Source organism: Gracilinanus agilis, chromosome 4 (assembly GCF_016433145.1).
Source record: "Gracilinanus agilis isolate LMUSP501 chromosome 4, AgileGrace, whole genome shotgun sequence".
NCBI classification, from domain to species: Eukaryota; Metazoa; Chordata; class Mammalia; order Didelphimorphia; family Didelphidae; genus Gracilinanus; species Gracilinanus agilis.
In genome coordinates this window covers 2,740,109-2,764,143 of record NC_058133.1, presented here as the reverse complement: position 1 = coordinate 2,764,143, position 24,035 = coordinate 2,740,109, and positions in this window count along the sequence as shown.

Sequence of the window (24,035 nt, the reverse complement as noted above, 5' to 3'; positions counted from 1 at the left end):
TGAGCTGGGGCACTAGAGAATGGCTACTAGATTCCTCAAAGCTGTAGTTAGCTCTTAGTGGTTAAAGGATTTTTGTTTGTTTATTTTTAATGCTATTGTTCACCAGTTCTGCCTAAAGTGTTTCCCTCTAAGAAAGGGATGTTTCCGAAAGAAAGAACTCTAAGAAGAGGTGTTTAAAAATCTCCCAATACCAATACTGCTCTGTATTCCAAAGAGATAACAAAAGGGGGAAGGACCTACTTGTACAAAAATATTTATAGCAGCTCTTTTTCTGGTGACAAAGAATTGGACACTGAGGGGATGTCCATCAGTTGGGGAATGGCTGCACACTTTGGGTATATGGTGGTGATGGAATACTACTGTGCTGTAAGAAATGACACGCAAGATGATTTCAGAAAAAAAACTGGAAAGATCTACATGAATTGATGCAGGGCGAAGAAGCAGAACCGGGAGAACATTATACACAGAAACAGCAATATTGTACAATGATGCTCTCTGCAATGCACAAATCTGGGACAATTCTGGAGGACCGACGACAGGGAATGCTCTCCATCTTCAGAAAAAGAGCTGTTTGAGTCAGATGGATGCGAATCAAGTAGCGTATCTTTCACATCAGTGTATTCACAGTTTATTTGTGGGGTTTGGCTTTGTAGGAGATTTAGAATTTGGACGAGCATGACCAAGAGGGAAGTGTGTTTTACCTGATAATGCCAAATTGCTTACCATCTCCAAGTGGGGAGGGAAGGGATGGAAAGAGACAGTTTGGATCTTATAATTTCAGGAAACATAGGTTGAAAAGTATTATTACATGCAATTAGGAAGATAAAATATCTTTGAATTTTTAAAGAAAATCTCCCCCAAAGTCTGTGACTTTCTCCCACCAGTATATACAGAGACCAGGAGAAAATGGGTTCTAACTTAGAAAGCACTTGCCTACGGCAAAGGGGTAACTCAAAGTACGTAGAGGTTGGAAGTTCTTTTCACCCATTTTGGGGATACCCAATAAGTCCACCAACAGGCCTGATATGGCACTTTTGCTGGGCTATTTGAGGAGGCAGGAAGCCACCATGCTTCATTACATATAATCTGCCTCCAGCTGAGAATATGTGCGAACGGGAGGGGAAACAAGAGGCTAATGGTTCTGAGACTCTTGGCATTTCCTACTGGACTGTGAAGGCCTGAGCGAGGTTCTTTGGGTGCTCTGAAGGGTCTGGCTGCGAGGAATAGCCTTTGGATCTAGCCTTCCCAATTGGCTGGGATGACCCGCTTGGGTTCCATGGCAGACACTCCCATGAAGGCAGTTTTACTCCCTCTTCTGCCACGCTCCTCCCCTGCCTGCCCGCCTTCATCTCCCCCCTCGCCAGGCTTCCTTCGACACACTGTCGCCTGCCATTAGGACGGGAGCTCCCTGCCAAAGGGGCGCCATCCTCTGGGGAATGGCCGGACACGTCGTGGCATATGTGGAACACTATCGAGCCGTAAACGATGGAGGGGATTATTACCAAAAATCTAGAAAGACTTACATGAAATGCTGCAAAGTGAAGGGAACAGAACCGGGAAAAACAATAGAGCAAAACGATAAAACGAGTAACAAAGTAGGACAACCAACTGTAAATTCCTTCAAAGACCCGGGACAACTCCAGGGGGCTGACGGGGAAAAGGCTCTCCATTGCCATGGCAGGAGCAGAAGGAGTCTGAACGCAGATCGGAGCACACTCGTCTTCTTTTATTTCCTTTATGAGTGTTCGCCTTGCATAAGCAACATCTCCTTTCACAACATGACGAATATGAAAATATGGATTGCATGACAGCATCGGTATAGCTCAGGCCACATTACCTACCATCTCAGGAGTGGGGAGAGGGGAAGAACGTGGATAGAAGGGGCCAGAAAATAATTATTTAAAATTGTATCTATATGTAATCTGCAAAAGAAAAATGAAAGATTCTGGAAGAGGCAAAGCTAAGATGGTGGGAGAAGGCAGTAACTCCCTGGGATCTTCCTAACGCAACTCTAAACAACTATTTTTAAAAACTTCAAAATGAATTTTGGAGTGGCAGAACCAACAAAAGGACAGAAAGAAAATTTTCCATCTCAAAACAACTAAGAAAGTCAGAGAAAGTTCTATACCACTGAGGTCAGAGGGGACTGCAATCCAACATGGGCAGAGTCTTGGGGAAATGAGGAGCAGGTCTCGCTTGAGGAACAAGGCTCCTACACCCTGCACCCAGGCCCCCTTTACCCTGACTCATCCCCAAAGGAATCCAGGCCTGTGGGGTCCCCAGTGCAGCTTTGCACACAGCCAAGCCCCATGTCTCTAGCCTAAGAAGCTTGGGACAGTGCTCACTCTACCCCAGGAGCAAAGCCCAACTTAAGCATAAAGCCAAAAGTCGTGAAATACCCAGAAAAGGTGAGAAAAAAGAAGAGCATGATCATAGAAAGCTTCTGTGGGAAGATCAAAACACAAATTCAGAAGCCAACACAATGCCAAAATAGCTGCATGTGACGCCTCATAAGAAAATGTAAAATGGTGTCGGGTCCAAAAAGAACTCCTGGAGGAGATAAAAAAGAATTCTAAAAGAGAAGTAAGAGGAAAATTAGAAAAAGAGATGAGAATGAGGCAAGAGAATCATGAAAAAAGAGTGAACGGCTGGGCAAAGGAAGCATAAACAATGAAAAATATACAAAAATTTGCTGAAGAAAACAACTCCTTAAAATGCAGAATTGGCAAAATGGAAAAGGAAATTCAAAATCTCAATGAAGAAATAATTCCCTCAAAATTAGTATTGGGCAAGGAGAGCTAATGACTCCATGAGATGTCAAGAAACAAACAAAATCAAAAGAATGAAGAAATAAGAGATAATGTGAAATATATCATACAAAAAACAACTAGCCTAGAAATCAGATGTAAGAGATATAATTTAAGATTTATTGTACTACCTGAAAGATATAATTTTAAAAAAGGAGCTTGAGGGGCAGCTGGGTAGCTCAGGGGATTGAGAGTCAGACCTAGAGACGGGAGGTCCTAGGTTCAAATCCGACCTCAGACACTTCCCAGCTGTGTGATCTTGGGCAAGTCACTTGACCCCCATTGCCCACCCTTACCACTCTTCCACCTAGGAGCCAATACACAGAAGTTAAGGGTTTAAAAAAATTTAAAAAAAAAAGGAGCTTGAATATCATATTATAAAAACCATCAAGGAAAATGGTCTGATATTCTCAACCAAGAGGGTAAACTAGAAATTGAAAGAATCTACTGATCACCTCCTCAAAGAGATCCCAACATGAAAAATCCCAGGAATATTGTAGCCAGAGCTCCTAGGCCAAGAAGGAAATACGATAAGTAGCCACGGAGAAGTAATTCAAATATTGTGTAGCCACAGTTAGAATTTTAAAGGATTTTGCAGCTTCTGCATTAAAGAATCAGAGGATTCAGAATGAGATGTTCAGGAAGACAAAGCAGGTAGGTTTACAACCCAGAATCATCTATATAGCAAAACTAGGTATAATCTTTCAGGGGAAAAATTGATATTTAGTAAAATTAAGGACATTCAAGCATTCCTTATAAAAAGACCATAGTTGAGCAGAAATTTTATTTTTAAATACAAGACTTAAGAGAAGCACAAAAAGGGTAAATAGAGAAAACATAAGGGATTCAAGAAGTTTAAACTATTTATAATTTTATACAAGAAGACAATTCTTATAACTTTTAAGAACTTTATCACTATTAGGGCAGTTAGAGGGAGTATACAAAGACAAAAAGCACAGAAGTGAGTTGATTGTGATGGGATTCTATCCAAAAAAAATATAATTGATGGGTGAGAAAGAGGATTGCACAGGGAGAAAACAAAGGCACAAACAGAATAGGTTAATTATATCACCTATGAAAAAGCTATTATATTGGACAGGAAGATGATGGAGTGGCAGGAATGCATGAATTTTATTCTTATCAGAATTGGTTCAAAGAGGTAAGAATATTCACACTCAATTAGATATAGAAATCTTTCTATTAGAGAACTAGGCAGAGAAGGGGATAAGAGAAAGGAGGGCAAATAGGGAGGCAGTGATGAGAAGCAAAACACTTGTGAGGAGGAAAAGAGTAAAAGTCAAAAGGGAGACAGAGAGATATTCAGAAAGAAACAGAGAGACAGAGATAGACAGAGAGGATAGGGAAAAATACAAAGTAATCATTACTGGGAATAGAAATGGGAAGAACTCACCCAAAAAAATGAAAGTGATAACAGAATGAATTAAAAACCAGAATCCAACAATATATTGTTTACAATGAAGACATCTGAAGCAGAGGCACACAGAGAGAGTAAAGGTAAGAGGCTGGAGGAGAACCTATTTTGCTTTAGCTGAAGTAAAAAACAAAAAGCGGAGGGAGAAATCAAGATCTCGAACAAGGCAAAAGGAAAAATAGATCTAGTTAAAAGAGAAAATTCCACTTTCTAAAAGGTACCATAAACAATGAAATAATATCAATACTAAATATATTTGCACTAAATAGGAGAGTGACCAGATTTTTAAAGAAGAAGTTAAATGACTTACAGAAAGAAACCGGTACTAAAACTATACTGGTGGAAGACTCAACTTTCCCCTTTCAGAATCAGATAAATCCAAACAAAAAAAGTTAAAGATATGAAAAGAATTTTATAGACATTAGATATAATATAGCTATGTAGAAAAAAGACTGGAAATAGAAAGTGATAACTTTTTTTCTCAGTAGTGCATGGAATCTACACAAAAATTGACCACATTAGGGCACAAAATCCTTACCACCAAACACAGAAAAATAGAAATATTCAATGCATCCTTTTTCAGATCAAAATGTATTAAATTATATTCAATAGAAGGCTGTGGAAAGATAAATTAAAATTAATATGATACTATGTAATATAAGCAGGTCAAAGAACAAATGACAGAAACAATTAAAAAAATTAGAGAAAGGACAAATTAAAAACCCCCCAATTAAATGCCAAACTGAAAATCCTGAAAAATAAAAAGAGATTAATAAGATTTAAAGTAAGAAAACCATTAAACTAATAAATAAAACTAGGACCTGGTTTTATGAAGGAACAAAATCTATAAACCATTGATCTATTTGTTTTTTTTAAATGGAAGAAAACCACATTTTCAGTATCAAACATGAAAAGGGTGAATGAAGAAGAAAGTAAAGCAATTATTAGGAGCTATTTTATCCAATCTTACCCTGTTTTAATTAGAAATCTTGAACCTTTGGACTCCATCTCCCAGAATTATTTTTTCATTACGGAGCATCCTTTTCCCTTCCTCCCCAAGTTGCGTGCTTACATTGTTTGTATATAGTTGTGGGTAACTCCCACCTCTTGTGCTTTTTTTTCCACAACTGCGGCTTGTTTAGCTGCCTTCTTACTCTAGCTTTTTTACTTTAGTTATTATTAATAAATCTTACTAAATAGAAAACTTGGAGATACTCATTTTAAATCTGACAAATAAATTTGATAATCTAAGTGAAATGGCTGGGTAGTTACAAAAATATAAATTATCCAGATTAGCAGGAGAAGAAATAGAATACTTAAATAACTGCATCTTGGGGGAAAAATTGAAGAAGCCATCAATGAACTCCATTAAAAAAAATCTCCAGCCCAGTGGAAATGCACATTGGATATGGGGGAGGGGAGTGAAGGGGAAAGTAAAAACAAGAATCATGTAACCATGGAAAATTTTTCTAAAAAAATAAAATATTTACATCTGAAAAAAATAATAATTAAAAAATCTCCAGGGCCAGATAAATTCACATGTGAATTCTACTAAACATTTAAAGAACGATTAATTCCAAAACTATATGAACTATTTGGGAAAACAGGCGAAGGAGGAGTTCTTCTAAATTTCTTTTATGTTCTGAATATGGTATGGTGCTGATATCTAAGCCAGGCAAAGCAAAAATAGAGGAAGAAAACTAGACTAATTTATCTAATGATTATTGATGTAAAATTTAAAAATAAAATACTAGCAAGGAGATTATAGCCAGAGATCACAAGGAGAATACACTATAACCTTGTGAGATGTACACCATGAAAGCAGAGATAATTCATTATTAGGAAAATTCTCAGAATAATTGACTGGATCAACAGCATGACCAATAGAAATAATATGACTATTTCAGTAGATGCAGAAAAAGCTCCTGACAAAATACAATACGCATTCCTGTTTAAAACACTGGAAAGCCTAGGGATAGATGTCACTTCCCTTAAAATGATAAGTAGTGTCTCTCTAAAGCCATCAGCAAGCACTATCTGTTGTAAGATAAGCCAGGAGCCTTTCCAATAAGATCAGGGGAGAAGCAAAGAGGCCGATTATTGACACTAGTGTTCAATATTTTCCTAGAAATGTTAGCCATAGCAATTAGAAGAAAAAGAACATGAAGAAATTAGTACAAGAACTGAGGAAACTAAATTATCACTCTTTCCAAATGATATGACGGTATACTTGAAGAATAAAACTAGTTGAAATAATTAACAACTTTAGCAAAATTGCAGGATATAAAATAAATGCACTTAAATCATCAGCATTTCTTTGTATTATCAATCATGTCCAGCAGGAAGAGATAGAAAGAAAAAATTCTATTAAAATAAATTTAGGCAATATGAACTACCTGGGAGTCTACCTTACAAGACAAATCCAGGAAAATTACAATTATGATTACAATTACAATTTTTTTTACAAAATTTACTTTTACAATTGCAAATTACATTTATATTTACAAACGCTGTTCACACAAAAATTAAGTTAGAGCTAAACAACTGGAAAAGCATTCAATGCTCAATGGGAGGCCAAGACAATATAATAAAAATTGCAACTCTACCTAAATAAATGTTCTTTTTCAGCACCATATCAACCAAACTACCAAGAATTATTTTACCAAGCTAGAAAAAAACAACAAAATTCATCTGGATGCACAAAAAATCAAGACTCTCAAAGGAATGATTCTTTAATAGGAAGGAAGATGGAGCATGGAACGGCTTGCCTTGTCAGATCTATGAATAAAGGGGAAAAATGTGAGCAAATAAGAGACAGAGAGCATCTTAAGATGTGAAATGGGTCATTTTTATTATATTAAATTTTAAAAGGTTTCAAACATCAAAACCGATGCAGTCGAGATTGAAAGGAAAGCAGAAGGATGGACTGATGATCCGGAGGATTTCCACATGAACAGGGAGAACCTCCAAGAACCGATGCCCAGTGAAAGGAGCAGAACCAGAACATTGTACGCCACTGGTAGCAATGCAGCCAGCCAGGACACTCCTGAAGGACTGACGTAAGAGAATGCTGTCCACATTGAGGGAAAGAACTATGGGAGTAGAAATGCAAAAGCAAAACACAGGACACCACTTATCGCAGGTATGCCTGGCTATGTGATTTAGGGTTTAGGCTTTTTAAAAATTTGCTTTATAGCAAAAATGAGTAATATGGAAATCAGTATCAAGTGACAACATTTGTACAACTTAGTGGAATTACTTGGTGGCTCTGGGAGCGGGGAGGGAAGAACGGAGGGAAAGAAAATGAATCATGTAAACATGGTAAAATAGTCTAAAAAAATAAATAAAATTTTTAAAAAAGAACTGGGAAAAAAGGAAAGCAGAAAGCTAGGAAAATATATTTGCAAGTGTCTCTGAAGAAGGCCTCGTTTCTCAAATATATCGGGAATTGTGTCAAATTTACAAGATAAAATGCCATTCCCAAATGGATAAAAGGATAATGGATATGAATAGGCAGTTTTCAGATAAAGATATCATTAACGATATAAAGATAGCTATAGCCATATGAAAATGCTACAAAATTACTATTGATTAGAGAAATTGAAATTTAAACAACCCTGAGGTACCATCCCATACCTACTAGGTTGGCTAATGTGACAGAAAAGGAAAATGATGAATGCTGGAAAGAATGTGGGAAAACTGGCACACATACACTCTTGGTGGAGTTGCGAACTGATTCAGCCATCCTGGAGGACAAGTTAGAATTGCACTCCCTGGGCTATAAAACTTTGGATACTCTTGGATTCATCAATACCACTCTCTGTGCCCCAAAGACAGGTCTCTATTCCAAAGAGATTTTTTAGAGAAAAGGAGCTATTTATACCCCCCAAAATGTACATAGCAGCAATTTTTATGGTGGCAAAGGATTGGGAATTCAGGAGATGCCCATCGATGGGGAATGGCGGCCATCCCTCCGGTCCTATGTGTCCCCGCTTTTTATTCCCTCATGTCTCCCTCCACCCTGTAGCACATGAATGCCTTTGGGGCAGGGCCATCTTTGCCTTGGCATCCTTAGGAGGTGGCACCATGCGTGGCACACAGTAAGAGCCTAATGAATGTCTGTGGGCTCGCAGACAGAGCCCAGGGCCTCTCCTCCCTTCTTATCTTTGCTAAGCTAGTCTTGGAGCACATCCAACCTTCGCTGCTACTCGGCCGCCATCTTGGCTCCATCCTCCTTTCTGTAGCTCTGGACATCGGACGGGTCATCCCTTTTCTCTAAGAGACTCTTTCCCTCCTTGTCTTCCAGAAGCCTTCTCTCCCTTTAGTCTCCTCCCACGGCTCCTTCTATCCTTTGCTGATTTGTCCTCGTCTTCCCACTCTCTAAGGCCAGGTGCCTCCCCAGGCTCTTTCCAGCCCTTTCCCCTTCTTATCTTGAGAGCAAAAGGCCTTCTGGTTCAGGTCCCTCACCTCTCCCCTCGCTCCTTGGAATGACCTCTCCATCCTCCTCTACTTCATCTTTCACGCGGTCCTACTCAATGTACAAGGCTAACCATGTTACTACTCTGCTCAATAACCTTTTCTGGCTCCCCATTACCTCTAGGAGAAAATACAAGCTCCTAAACCTTCTATTTAAGGTCTGGCCAAAGCAGGCTCCAGTTTACCTTCTTCCTGCTTACACCTTTAGCACTAGACCAGACAACAATAATTCGCCGTTCCCTGATCTTATCATGAATTTTCTGGCCTTGGTACGAAGGCCATTTTCGGGGCCCAGACTGTTCTCTCTTCCTGATGTAAGCCTTTTCTCTCCAGGGTAGCCTAGAGGCTGCCTCTTTGGGGAATTGTCTTGGGATCCCCCTCCTCTCTTTTTTCTCAGACTGTACGTCTTCTTTGTCAGGATCCCATTCCATCTCATGAAATACTTCTTCATGCATGTGTCATTGCACATTGGTACCCTAGATGGGGATCTACAATCCACAGGACCCTTTGCCTGGAAGCCACTTGAAAGGAAGGATCGTGTCCTGGCATCTTTTTTCATTTTGTATCTGGTCCGATCCAGGAAGTATTTAAAAATGCCCACGATGTGTGTGGGGCGCTGCGCTGGGCAGGGTTTAAAGTCCTGTCCTCAGGGAGCTCCTGCCAGTCCTGCTACTGTTTCCATTGTCCAGCACAGCGTCTGGCTCAGAGAAAATGGGGCAAAAACGTCTGGTGGGCCGAATAGCCTGGAAACAAGGCTAACTCGGATGCGTCCTTCCTTTGGCCTCCCAAACGATGGCTTCTTGCTTGGTGTATGTAGGGCGGCTTTACGTATCCTGAGATCTCCACGTTCTCCTCCTTCTCCTTTTCTGCTCCATGTTCCTGTCCGTGCCAATCTCTCCTTGGCACAGGCCTGCTCAGAAATGAGTCGAGCCAATGCCATGAAGGCTCCATGAAACTTCAGGAAGGAGACATGGTTCTGGAATAAGAGAGAACCGGGGCAGCCCGAGGCTGCTCCTCAGATGAATGTTCTGGCGCTGACAATTATACTTTAAAATCCTAGCAGTACCGGATCTCAAGCTCTATTACAAAGCAACAATCATCCAAACAATCTAGATCCTGGGTAAGAAACAGAGTGGTGAACCAGTGGGACGGAAGAGGCACACAATCCACGGCAGTGAGTGCCACGGTACTCTACAGGTGGCAGAGTCGTGTAGTGGATAGTGCCAGATCTGGAATCATGAAGACCCCTCTTCCTGAATTCAAATCTGGCCTCAGACACTTACTGGGACCCTGGGCGAGTCGCTTGACCTAGTTTGCCTCAGTTTCCTCATCTGTAAAATAAGCTGGAGAAGGAAATGGCCAACCACTCCAACATCACTGCCATGAAAACCCCAAATGGGGTCATAAAGAGTTGGATGCAACTGAAACAAATGAATAAAAGCAATCTAGTGTCCAACAAACCTATAGATCCAAGGCTTTGGGACAAGAACTCACTATTTGACAAAATTTGCTAGGAAAAACCAGAAAGTAGTTCGGCAGAAGCCAGGTTTAGACCAACATTTAACATTGAATACCAATATATGGTCAAAACGGGCATTTGGTCTGAACCTAGAAGGTGATAACAGAAGCAAATTAGTGGAGCATGGAAAATTTAGCCTGACCATCCTTGGATAAGAGTAGAACTGGTGACCAAACAAGAGATAAAGAGGATCACAGGATTAAAATGGATTTTTTAAAATAATATATAAAGTTTAAAGGGAATTGCATAAACAAAATCAATGCAGGCAAAATGAGAAGGAAACAGAAAACTTGGGAGGGGGTATTTACAGAAGTTTCCCTGAGAAAGGACTCATTTCTCAAATACATAAAGAACTGAGTCAAATGTATAAGAAAATGAGTCTTTCACCATTTCATAAATAGTCACAAGATATGAACTGGCAGTTTTCAGAAGAAATCAAAGCTATCTTTAGTCATATGAAAAACAATCTAAATCACTATTGATTAAAGAAATGCCAAGTAAGACAACTCTAAGGTACCACCTCACACTTATCCGATTGGCTAATATGACAGAAAAAGAAAATGACAAATGTTAAAAGGATTGTGGGGAAATTGGAATATAAAGCACTATTGGTGGAGTTTGTGAAATGACCCAACCTTTCTGGAGGGCCATTTGGAAGTATGCCCAAAGAGCTAGAAAACTATCGTTACCTTTTCACCCAGACATACCACTACTGAGTCTGTTATACCAAAGAGATCGAAGAAAAGGGGAAAGGACCTATATGTAAGAATTAATTATAGCACCTTTTTGTGGTGGCAAAGAATTAAAATTTCAAGGGATGCCCATCAACTGGAGAATAGCTGAATATGTATGGTATGTGATTATAGTAGAATACTAATCGTACTATTATAAGAAATGATGGGCAAGATGGTTCCGAAAAACCTGGGAAGACTTATGTGAACTGATGCAAAGTGAAGTGAGAAGAACAGGAGAAGACTGTACATAGTAACAGCAATATTTTACTATGACCAATTGTGAATGATTCGGCTATTCTGAGTCATAATTATTCCAGACAATTCTGAAGGACTTATGAAGGATACTGTTCAACACCAGAGAAAGAACTGATGAACTCTGAATGCAGACCAAAGCAGACATTTTTTACTTTATTTTTCTTGGGGGTTTTTTTGGTCTGTTTACTTTTGCAACATGGAAAATAAGGACATGTGTTGTACATGACTTCATGTGTAAAAACCATATGAAGCTGATTGCCTTCTCAAGGAGGACGATGAGGGAGAGAGAATTTGGAACTCAAAATTTAAGAAAACAGAAATGTCAAAAAATGTACACAGAATTGAAAAAACAAAAGAGAAAAAAATATAGTTTAAAACTGATATTACTTCAAAATCCTATTCTAAGTGTATGTTTTCTTATTTTGAAAACTTGGCTGTGGTCTCTTTTTTTCTGTGACCAATTATTTCCCTAATTCCCTGGTGCACCACTACAATATATATGACCAGCGTCAACCCTCAGAAAGTTAAGTTGTGATGGCTTTGTAACGAGGAAAACAAGCCCAAGATTATTATTCTCCATCTTATGATCATTTTCTTCGCATAGTCTTCTGCATGCATGGCATTCATCCAGGATGCCTTTAATTGCTGAAATCAAAAAAGCTACGTTTGCATCTCTACGAATATAATAACTAAAAGTCAGTCTACACAGTTTTGTATTTTTCTAATGGACAAGTTAATTGTGTCCGGAAAAACACCACCAAACTTGATCTGTTAGCAATTCTTAATTATTAAGTACATAAATTGCTCTTTCCTGTCAGTAGGACTTTGCCACTCCATTCCCTTTATGGCCAAACGGCCAGCTTCCCTTCGAGCTTGGCCTGTTTAGCTTCATCCGTTGGGCCTGTGCTCTGTGAACTACAAACACAAACTGTACACACGGATGCTGACCCATAACTCATGGGAACTCTTTCGCCAGCAACACCAGCCATCGAGATGTTTCTGAACGTGCCGGACGGAAAGATGACGCCTTCGCTCCAAACCCAGACCAGAACCACGGAGCACTCTTGCTCCCTAAATCATAAATGCCCGAGAAGACTCGGCTCATCGGGGTCTACGACGATCGGTCAGGATCTCCGTGTCTCCCGAGGAAGGACCGGAGAGAGGCGAGGGAGAAGGCGTGAACACAGGTTCTGTGGTTCCTAAACAAAATAGCCAGTCCAGGACAAACCCTCATGCTTCTCCCCCTAAATCTCGTGCCAGCGTCTGCTCTAATCCTATTCCAGGCCCACAAAATCATATTCTTTAGCTAAAAGACTTTATGCTCCACTCTGCTGGCTGACAGGCAAAGAAGACACGTGTGCTCTCTGATGGGAGGGACTGGCTAGGCACGGTGCCTGGCCACGTGGGGCTTACAAAATGCCGGGCGATTGCCCGAGGGATGTGCGGCCTTCGGCCTCTACCAATAAGTCGATTTAGTCCTGAAAAGGATCTGGGACTGATTTCATGAAGGGCGAAGACCGCCTTCTGCTCCGAGAGATAAGGACTGGCCTCACGGGATGTGGTGATGAAATGAGAGAACATCCGAAGGCGTTTAGAAATCGAATGAGAGCAAAGGTTTGCAAAGTGACTGTTTAATGCCACCTCATTTTATTCTCACGATGCTGGGGAGGCTGGAACCAGATCAATTAAACTGGTAAAATTTCAGTGTGAGCATCTGCACCCTGGAAATCAACAAATGCCACAGACCTGGGCTTATTATTCTGTGGATTGCCGTAAATCAATATTCTTTTTTTCCTCCCAAGAGAACCATTGCTAAACATTTAAGAGTCCACCTCTGGAGTAGGTGCTATCATTATGCCCTTAGGAATGAAAGATGAGGAAAATAAGGAAGTAGAGGTAAGACTTGCCCAGGTCCAATGGGACACAGGAATGTTAGCTGTTATAGCCAGAATTTGAACACAGGGCTTTGCAACCTCCATGCTGAGTATTCAACTTTGCCAAGCTCCATGGACAGGCCAACCAGCATCCCTATTTTATTTCAGTGAAAATTTTAAATTTAAGTATTTTTTATAAATTTAGGAAAATTGAGAAAGAAAGGAAGAAAGAGAAAGGAAGGAAGGAAAGAAGGAAGGAAAAGGAAAAGAAAAGAAGGAAAGAGAGAAAGTTCACTTTTTCTCCCAAAAGCCACATCCCAGTGAAAATCTCTCAAGCTGGCCAGGCTGGGGCCATCTCTCAGCAGGCCTCTGCCCAAACCCTCTCGAGGGGCATCATTCGTTGCACCTAGCATGACACCCACCCAGGCAGGAGTCACTGTGGGAAAGGTTCAGTGAAAACAACAAACTGACTAAATGATCTTTAATCACAAGGACACAAAGTGACTCCAATGGTCTTTCTTGCTGACCCAAGACTCATTGAGAAATAACAAAAAATGGGGGGATGACTTGGACTCTAATGGAGTTGTGAGACAACAAGGCAGTTCTGAAACACGGGTCACTGTCTACTCCAATGCCGGCAGCCAGTTGGAACAATGGATAGTGCCGGTCCTGGAGTCAGGAGGACCCAAATTCAAATTCAACCTCAGACACTCTCTCGCTGGGGGGCCCTGGGTAAGTCACGTCTCTCTGTCTGCCTCCATTTCCTCATCTGTAAGATGGGGATAATCATCCCTACCTCCCAAGGTTGTGTGGATACAGATGAGATCATCTCTGTAAAGCAGTGGAAATGCTGTGTAAACACCGTCAGTGTTTGTGGGTTGGTTGAGAGAGTCCAGGATTTGGGGTCGCCATATCTCAGCTGAATTCTTGTATGGTCTTGGCCAGGTTGCCGTTTCCTCTCTGGGCCTCAGTCTTGTCCTCTCTAAAATGAGGGTTTGACTAGAGGAGCGCTCGGGGCTCTCTCATCTCTCTCTGCCCCCCCTCTCCTCCCCTCCATATTATTTAGGAAACGTATCAGAACTCGGGTGGCCATCATTGCCCGCATCGTGGGGCGACGTTCCATGGCTCTCGTCGAAGCGGTGCAGGGATCCCCTCCCCTCCGAGGCCCTGCTCTCCAGGAGACGGCATTCTGTTCCGTGTCATGTATCCCTTTTTCGCCCCTAGGACGTTGTTGTGGCCGGGCAGTGGAACCTTCATTCTGTTGGCCAATGGTGCGAGGCTTGGCCCGGTCCTACAGAACTGCGAACTGTTCAGGTTCAGAGAATTTCCCTGCCAGAAAGCTGACCCCCAGCCCTACAGATCCTAGAAACACTAGAACGAAGGCCGAATGCTTCCTCTTTTCCATCCTCCTCTTTGGCAGGGAAGTTGGGAACAGTCGATTTGCTTGGAAGAAGCTGCGTTCTTCGTGGGATCCACGAGTGGCTGATGCCGGAGCTGCAAGCTCTTGCCTCCGGGCTGGCTTACCTGCTCAGCACAAGCACACAGGCCAGGGGGTGATGTTCCCTCGTTCCTGGGGCCATGGGGAGGACCATCTCCGCCTCTTCCCATACTCACCCCTTCCCAGGATTTCTAAGGACGGTGGTGCAACCTGATGGCACCCAAAGAAGGGACGAATAAGGAATTCAAAGAAACACGAGCAGACGTAGGCATGATGAAATGCTGCGCAGACGAGATTAAATAGAACACTAAAATGGCACAGAAGGTTTTGCCATGAGAATGACTCACTTTGTCTCTGGATTAAAGACGTGGAAATGCAACTTCTTTGTTTCGTGGCAGAACTAGAGGACTATTAATGAATAAATGAATGCAGGAATGAGTGAGTGAAAAAGTGATTTATTAAGACTTCATGTTAAGAGCCAAAGATACACACAGAAAGGCAAAGACAGTTCTGGCCCCAAAGGAGCCGCTATTCTAACGGAGAGGCCAGGAGAGAATGACGGAACCAAGAGAGGCCCTTTGCTCAGGGGTGTTACCTGGAGAGTAAATGGGGGTAAGGAAGTAGACTGGCAAAGCCCAACCAGAAACAGTGGCAGAGAGTTGAAATGATTATGTTTCAAGGCTCAAAAATTGAAGGGAGGAGGAGAGGCGAGAAAAAAGTCTAGAAAATATCAGACTAGTGGGGCAGGCCAAGGAAAAGGTTTGGAAAGTGAGGACGCGTGGTGGCCAAGGCTTTCCTGAAATAGTGGCTTATGGGTATGGAGATGTGCCTAGATTGTCACGGGTGGCCACTGCTGCTTTCTTCATTTCCTGCTTTCTCCTAATCTCTGTGATGAGGAAAGACAGTCACAGGCCTACGGAACTGAGAAGGTTCTCTTCAGGATGAAGGAGATACAAGAACAAAGCCATTGTTACCCAGCCGGGGCAGGCAATGCCTCAGTGAGGATATACCAGCCCAGTGGGTGAAAGCAAGCCTTTTATTCTTCAGGCAAGAACCCATGTCTTCCCAGGATGTCAGGAAGAAAAGATCCACTCGAGAGAGTTTTATGAGTCCTAGAAGGCCCTAATGCATACCTTTTGGATTACATGGCCAGGGACTAGCTGTGCTCTTCATTCTGTTATACGTCCATACCTGTGTGTGCCTTTACTGTCACATCCTATCTATGATTAGATATGTGCATATAAATCCAAGGTAATATCTAAATCTGGGCAGAAAAGTCTTGTTTGAAGGAATGGAAATAAGACTATTGAGTCATGGTTTCAGTATGAATGAACACATTGCTTTTATTTAAGTCTAAGCCTACCGAATTTTATAAATCTCCTGAGTCATCCCGAAATAGGCAATTCCCCCTCAGCAACCAAGTCAATGTTGCTGACTGGCTTAGCTTCTTTTTCGAGCAGATTTATACAATTAAATTCATGGTACTGTCGACTCAGAAATAAAACTCTTGAAAAAGTTGTTTATTTTGTTGATATGCCTGACCTATTCTTTTTAATAAAAAACAAAAAATAGGAGAGGAGAGGGGTAAACACTTGCTTGTCTACCCATGGTTCCAACACCTCCTTAGCCTCCAATGCAGAGAATAGCTAGAGGCTTGAGGAGTCCAAACTTCACAAGGGAAAGGGAAAGGAGAGTAGAGACTCTTCACCCTAACCAGACAGAAGGCATTACAGCCCACGTCTACGAGTGAGGCCCAGAAGGAGAAATCCGATGGAGCGAGCACCCAGTGGAAACCTGGGCCCCTGACGTGCCTTACATAAAGGACATCCTTCCATCCTTCCTACCTGTGGTGGAACAGCAATCTCAGCTTAGCCTTAGCATTTGTTACTGGAATGCCTCAGAATGGGGTCAGTACAAGACCATCTGCCTGATGCTGGCTCGATGATCTAGAACAAGTCACAGAAGCTCATTTGTTCCTCCATCTGTTTGTTTGTTCAGGTTTCACAGATGTAGGGAACTCCTAGTGAGGAAATTCCTTCTATCAATTCAAAGGACACGGCTCTTACCAAAGAGTCTCAGGATCCCTTGGAGTTTTAACGAGCCTATGGCTGGACCAAGACCAGAGAGCCAGAATGCATCAAAGGCAGGAATTAAAATGGTCTTCTCCATTGGGCTCCAGTTCTCTAGTTGTTGGCCATGCTGCTTCTCATCCTCTATAAACTAGGGATAAATCTACTTCAACTCACAGACTGTTCTGTGCTGGAGATGAGGTAATGATAAGGGGTTGGGGCAATATGAATGGGCCTCTTCTGAACCAAACGGCAGCCTGAAATGGGAATGCTTCAGGGCCTGGGAGCACGTGTGCTTCATGCTACAACACTGCAAAGTCCTAAAGTTGCATCGCCCTCGGACCCCGCATCCCCCGTTGCCTTCTCTCCACATCTGAAGGCAATCCTCCATGTTTTTTTGCCGTCAGAGCAGTGGAAGTCCGGTGGAAAGTGCTTAGGAAGTCTACGTGAAAGAAAACAGCGAGCCCCAAGTACACAATACGATTTATGTGGCACAGAGGCAAACCGGAAATAACAATCTTATGTCTTCAGCGTTGCAGTAAGTGCATTTCCCATGCTCTTACAAAAGGTAATGGCCATGATCAACTCCCATGCATGAGGAAAATCGCAGCTTGATTCAATGACTATACTCACCACCACCTTCATCAACCTTAGCAAGCCCTGCCATTGCACCCTCCATCTCTTTGGCGGTCTTTGCCAAAAGCCACCGGGCATCCTGGTCGCCTTCCTTCCCTTCCCCAGCTGCCTTGTCTCGGTAGCCTCCGCTCGAGGTGTTCAGGATGACCTCTTTCAAGGAAGGATGCCATTCTGTCTCAGGATCTTCACAGGTTCCCTCAGGGTCCATTCTTTTAGACTCAATCTCTTTTTCCTCCATGTCGCCCCAAGAAAGGGAGTATTCTTCACCTTTGTCTTCCTCTTCATCTGTTTCCCTGAAATTTGGGCATTCCTGATGAGTGTCTTCTTGGCTTTGCTCACTGAAAGGTCTCTCATCCCCCATTTCAGACATATCTTCACCGGAACTAGAATATATATTACTTCTGGATGAGCCTGGGGAAGAAGTTTTCCTAGCTACAAATAGGAAAAACAAGGACAACATAAGAGTTATTTTTTTAATCACTCCCTATGCCATTTCCATTCACGAGTTGGTTAAATGTCTCCATTCCCTTTAGTAACTTGATTGACCTCAAAACTATCGAGTGTAGTCCGAAGTGCTCTGGAATGAAGAGGCAGGAGCTATGGGTTCTAGACTTGGCTCCATCACTAACTTTTTTTTAACCCCTCGCCTTCCATCTTAGAATCAATGCTGTATATTGGTTCCAAGGCAGAAGAGTGGTAAGGGCTAGCAAATGGGGGTGAAGTGACTCCTCCAGGGGTACAGAGCTAGCAAGTGTCTGAGACAAGATATGAACCCGTCTCTTTACTGAATCACAGAACCTGGCTCTCAATTCACTGAGTCACCAAGCTACCCCACACTCCATCACTAAGGATGCAAATCATTTCTCCTCCTTTGCAAAATGAAGGTGCTAGAATAGGAATGTCCAAAAAAATCCTGTCTCCAGAATTGGAGGACCTGGGACCAATCTTGTCTCTCACATTTATAACCTGTGTGCGTGGACGAGTCATTTAAGTTCTCCAGACTTTCCTTCCCTCATCTTCACAATGGCACACTTGGGGCTGGATGGCCTCCCAATCCCTTTCCAGGCTGACATCTCTGATCCTAGGACTGGATGGACTGACCCAGGGCATTCGACTGAAGATCACCTAGTCATTTCCCTCCACGTTTTAGAAATGGGGAAATTAAGGTCCAAAGAAACTAAATGACTTGTCAAAGATCGGGTACTCAGAAAGTACAGAGCTGGGATTCGAACCCAAGTCCTCATACTCCACACCCCACACTTCTCCTGCTCTACCATCTACATGTTGGCCACCCTCTCTGCCAGCTCCTATGGTTCTAGAACTCTTGAACTGTTCATGGACGAAATGGCTTGAAGAATTGGGGCTATACATGCCTACTGAGTCTTAAAAGGTGACCACAAGAACTCTTCTGGCTTGTTCTTTAAGAACAGTCATCAAGGGATAGCTAGGTGACTTAGTACACAGAGAGTAAGGACTGGAGACAGGAAGTCCTGGGTTCGAATCTGAACTCAGACCCTTGACAAGTCACCTAATCACTATTGTCTTATCCTTGGGCCCTCTTCTGCCTTGGGACCAATACTCTGTTTTAATTCTTTTTTCATTTTTTAAACCCTCACCTTCCATCTTGGAGTCAATACTGTGTGTTGGCTCCAAGGCAGAAGAGTGGTAAGGGTGGGCAATGGGGGTCAAGTGACTTGCCCAGGGTCACACAGCTGGGAAGTGTCCGAGGCCAGATTTGAACCCAGGACCTCCCGTCTCTAGGCCTGGCTCTCCATCCACTGAGCTACCCAGCTGCCCCAACTCAGTATTAATTTTGAGACAGAAGGAAAGGATTAAAAAAAAAAGAAATAGTCACTAAATCCCAAGACCTATGGTAAATATCCAGGTTCCAATATGTAATCAATCAAATAATCTTCACTGATGAAACCAGGGGCAGGATTAGGGGACCCCCCCGACAGAAATATATGAATTACCAAACACATTGAATTATTGAAGCTGTCCCATTTATGTCGAGTATATAATGGTAGAGATGAAAAGGCAGGCCCAGACCTGAATAGGAGTCTCACTAGGTAGGACTCTGAGGGATAGCAAGTGGTCCCTAATACCAAAGTGCATTGTCCAAACATTCTTCTTTGCCTCTAATAACAGTCAGCTAGGAGAGAATCACGACTGTGGGTAACCCAAAGGTCAAGAGAAGGGTTCAGGCTGGCATCTTGGCAGAGAGAATTCTGGGAAGAGAAGTGATGGCCAGCACACGGAAGGGCATGGCTAGCAATGAGCTTGGGAGGCTTCAGAGCATGACGGAGAACCCAGGGAGCTGGACCCACGGAGTAGCTGCAGAGGGGCCGTGGCCACATCAGCTTTGATCCCACCCAGGTCTCTTCGGGGTGCAGAGGTGAAGGCTAGTAGAGGGAAGCCTCCAAGAGCTGTGTTTCTTCTTCACGAATCCGCCTCAGGTGGCCGTAGCCCTGAAGAACCACCTCCAGGCACCCCCACCTGATTTCTGGGGTGAAGTGGAGCCCCATTTCTGTACTTGGTGGTCTTTTACTGACAAAGACTGCACCTGACTGATCTGACCTTTCCCATGAGCATCGGGCTTCCCCTTGTCCCTTGGACTTCGTTGGGTTCCATTCAAGATGGCTCGAGGGCCCAACATGGCAGGCCACGGCCTTTCCTAGAGCAGGTCCCAGCCGACTCCTGGAGAGTTTTCTCCCTCCCGTGGGGACATAATCACGGCAGACGCATCACTGAAGTGCCTCCTGCCTGAACTTGCAAAGGCAGCCTTGCCATCCTCGTAGCGCTCATCTAACGCAGTACAGACAGGCTCACACATAGATGTGTGCCGGCAAATCCGCCTTGTCTTTGTAGAGTAGCTGCTCAGTGAACGTGGGTTCCCTCGTGGACTGCTAAGCTCCTCGGCCCAGCGCACGTGTCCCGGCAGCGTCCCAGAGGAAGCATCTTCACAGAGTTCATCTTCTCGTCTCCCCCTCCCTGTTTCTCTGCCTACCCCACACCACCGCCGCCGCCATGACAGATGGACACTCTCTCAGACGGGCAGGGGAGGTTCCATGGGCTCCTCCCTCAGTGCCCCTGTCCTGAGCCCCCTCACTGTCTCCAGATGACCTCAAGGGTCTCTCTGGACCTGAACCTACGCCAGCCTCCACACCACAAAGAAAAAATGTACAAACATACCTGGGATGCTTCCCCAAATAGTCCCCCCCAAGCTCTGAACATTTACAGAATAAATGCTGGTCTTGGCAGAGTGAAGCAGTCTGGAGAGGAAGCCTTCCTCAGCCAGGAAGAGGCGGGCTCGGCCACTTCTGCACTTCCTGGATGTGTGACCCTGGGCAGGCCACCTAGCCTCTTAGAGTGCTCTAGGCTACAGGAAGCAGCCAAGCTGCTTTAGAAAGACTTTCCTCCCTGGGAACTCTCTGTCCTCATGCGGCTGCAGGTCCAGAGACAATAAAGCGAAAAGGCAAAGAAAGGAGAGCCCCGCATCTACCTCTGTGCAGGGGGGCAGCCATGGAGCTACAGCGACATCTATTTCCCTTGAAAATGGACAAAAGGCACCCTGTTTCACGTGTGCCCCCAGAAGAGACGCAGAGGGGCACCTTCTCTGCCACAATCTCATCTCTGCTTCTCCCCCTACGATGGCCCCATTTACGGCCACTCCTACAAGCACCTACGGACACGGTCATTGAGCTGAGGCAGGAGAAAGAGATAACAAAGATGGAATCCAGCACGGCATGGAGGCCAGCTTGGACTCCTCCCTGGGACGCTCACCCTCTTGATGGTGTCTGTAGCCAAGTCATATAGCTTCTCCTCGACCACAAAAACCATCTGGATTGGCTTTGTCTACGTTTTCTACGAAGGCAACAATCTGCGGCACCCAGGACACACTTCATAAACACTTGGCTGACTAGCGTAGTGGTGAGAGCACTGCTCCCAGTCGGGAAGCCCTGAGTTCAAGGACTGCCTCAGACACATGCTGGCTGTGGCCCTGGGCAAAGTATCTCCATTTGCTGGCATCCAAGGCAGCATTGGAAGACGCCCATTCCCCAGGAGGTCCCCAGCTGCCCTGCTAAGAGTTTCTCCCCATGTGATTACATTTCCATCCAAAAAATAATGCTCCCCACATCCACACAGGTTGCCTTCCCCATCCCATCCCCAGTCCATCAGAAGCTCAGCCTCTTCTCCACGTGTAATTACTTTCCTCCATCAAGCATGAAGCTTGGCCCAAAGTAAAAAAATCCATGTTGCTTCGAGCTGAACTGAATGGAAACTAGTTAAAAGGGGCCTGAGAGGCTGCCAGTGTGGCCCACCCCAATTCATGGTCCCTCCGGCGAAGGGCTTCCCCGTTCCTGAGAGCCCAGGCTCCGGGCTGTTCTGGCCGGGATCCTGTGACCTTGGCACGTCCAGGCCTGGGAACGTCCTGGGTATTGACCACGGCCAGGTTCTCCCTCAAGCTAGTCCCTTCTCCTTGGAGCCGAGCATTCATTTTGTCCCAAAGACCAACAAAATCAGTACATTTGCCTTTTGTCAAAGACGTGAATGAAAACTCCCCATTTTCTTCTGTGGATTTTCACTGGTCGCCATGCTCGATGATAAATACTCCTAGAACAAGGACGCCTCCCTCATGGTGTGTGTGAAGGCCCAGAACAGGAGAAGCCTTCGATCGCTTCCCTTCTCCTCTGAATAATCCATTTTCCCTCAGGATTAAAGTAACCATTTCCTGATGTTTTCTACCCAATCCGCGTTTTCCTCCATGAACAGATGGCTGTCTCTGGATAGTTGCTCAGTGGAAAGGGCTGCAGGAATGAAACGAGCAGGGTCTGGGGTTCAATGTCACCTGCTGGGTGATCTTAGACAAGTCGCATAACCTTTCTGAGTCTCAGTCTCCTCAGCTGAGCAACGGGCAAACCTTCCTCTCCCAAACAGATCTGGCAGGGCTCGTGTGTGATGCCTAAAAGGGCCATGGAAAAGTCTGCCATTGTTCTAGGGGTCTCCTGAGGTTTACCAAGAATTCAGTGAATGAAAACCAGTCAAGTGCCTGGGCATGGTGGGTAGGAATCTCAGTGTGGAAATTCTCTCCCTCTATCCTGGTCTCCAGCTTGTCTACCCTCTGGAGCCAAGAGTGTGCCGGGAAATATTTAGCAAGGAGCTTGCCCAGACCTCAGAGGAAGCTGCCATATTCCCTTGGGCCGATCCCCTAGCAGGCAGGCAGGCAAGGGAGCCCTGGACGGCTGGCGGCTTGCCCATTTCTGAGCTCTTCCGGGCCGCTGTTTCCCTGGAGTTAAGGAGGCTTCTCGGTGTCTGGTGGTCAAGGACATGGCTCAACAGGCCCCACCATCCCGGGGAACTCGGGCACAAAGCTGACTTCTGCGTGTCCAGGAGACTATTGACTGAGTTGCCCTGGCGAAAGACAAGGCCCAGGCTGCTCTGGGAGGGACACGGCCAGTCCAGGGAGACGGACAGGCCCAGGTCTGTGGGTCATGAGCGCGGGCGGAGAGGCTCCAATGCCACAGCAGCCTGGGGCATGCGTGGAGGGGCACAATGGCTACAGACTGATGAAGCTTCTCCTCAATGAAGGGCTTTCACACTCCTTCAGGCCTCAGCACAGTCCTGAGACAGAGCCGGTGGTCGTGCCCACTTTACAGAGGAGGAAAACAAAGAACAGAGGGGTGCTGATTCGCCCAAGGTAGCCCAGGTCTTGCTGCTTCCTCCACTGAGCCCCTTGGGAATGGAATCTGCTCCCCTTTCAAGCCTGGAATCTCCATCCCTCCCTTTCAAAGCATTCTGAAGGTCAGGATTGCCCCCTTCTGCCACCCACACATACTCTGCCCCTGTGAGGCTTGGAAAAAGGTGCCCGGGGCACTGGTTGGACAATGCCAGTCACAGCAGGATCTGAACCTGTGTCTTCTTGGCTTTGAACATGTGTCTCTGGTCCTACCCTCGAGGAGCTAACAGTCTAATCAGAGGCATGAAAGGAACCACGCCACTCTGCCAGGGGAGCTCGGGCTCGTGCCAGCATCAGAGAGGGGCACAAAACAAGAGATCGAACACGGCATGAGTCAGAACCAAGGCGGTCCTCCCGGGGAGACGCCTCTCTGACCACTGTACCCCAAAGCCAGTGGGGCTCGATGATTCCATCAGCCCCCCGGTGCTCCAAGGTCTCTGTTCTGTGCCTGTACAGTCTGGGACATCTGGCTGGTGGCAGCAAAAGGTTCCTCAGGCATGTAGGACGGGGCACTTCCTCTGCTTCATGCCCAGGAGAGCCCAAGCAAGGCCCTGCCTTCAAGGAGCCCAGGTTCTGCTACACCAACAGAACACAGCACAGGCAGATGCAGGAGAGTCATTCGGGAAAGAGTTAGCCACCGAGTTTCTAGGAAAAGCTTCCCTGAAGGGTGGAAAAGACCCAGAAAGGGAAATCCTTGATCATGTTTCCTGGTGGCACATTTGCTGACTGCTCGGCAGAGACCTTCTCAATACACACATGTCCGTGTGTGTGCATATGTGTATACACATGTACAGATACGTGGAAGCATGTATACATAAACATATCTATCATCACTTTATCACCAATGTACCTATATTGTCTCTCTGTTTCTCTCACAGATCTATCACCTATTCGTTTATTATTGATCAATCTATCATCTATGTATTTACCATCCATCTGTCTGTCTCTATCTATATCTGTCTATATGTCTACCTATCTATCCATCCGTCCATCCACCCCTCTTCTCTATATAACTTTCCATCCATCCATCTGGCCATCTGTCTGTCCATGTCTCTGCT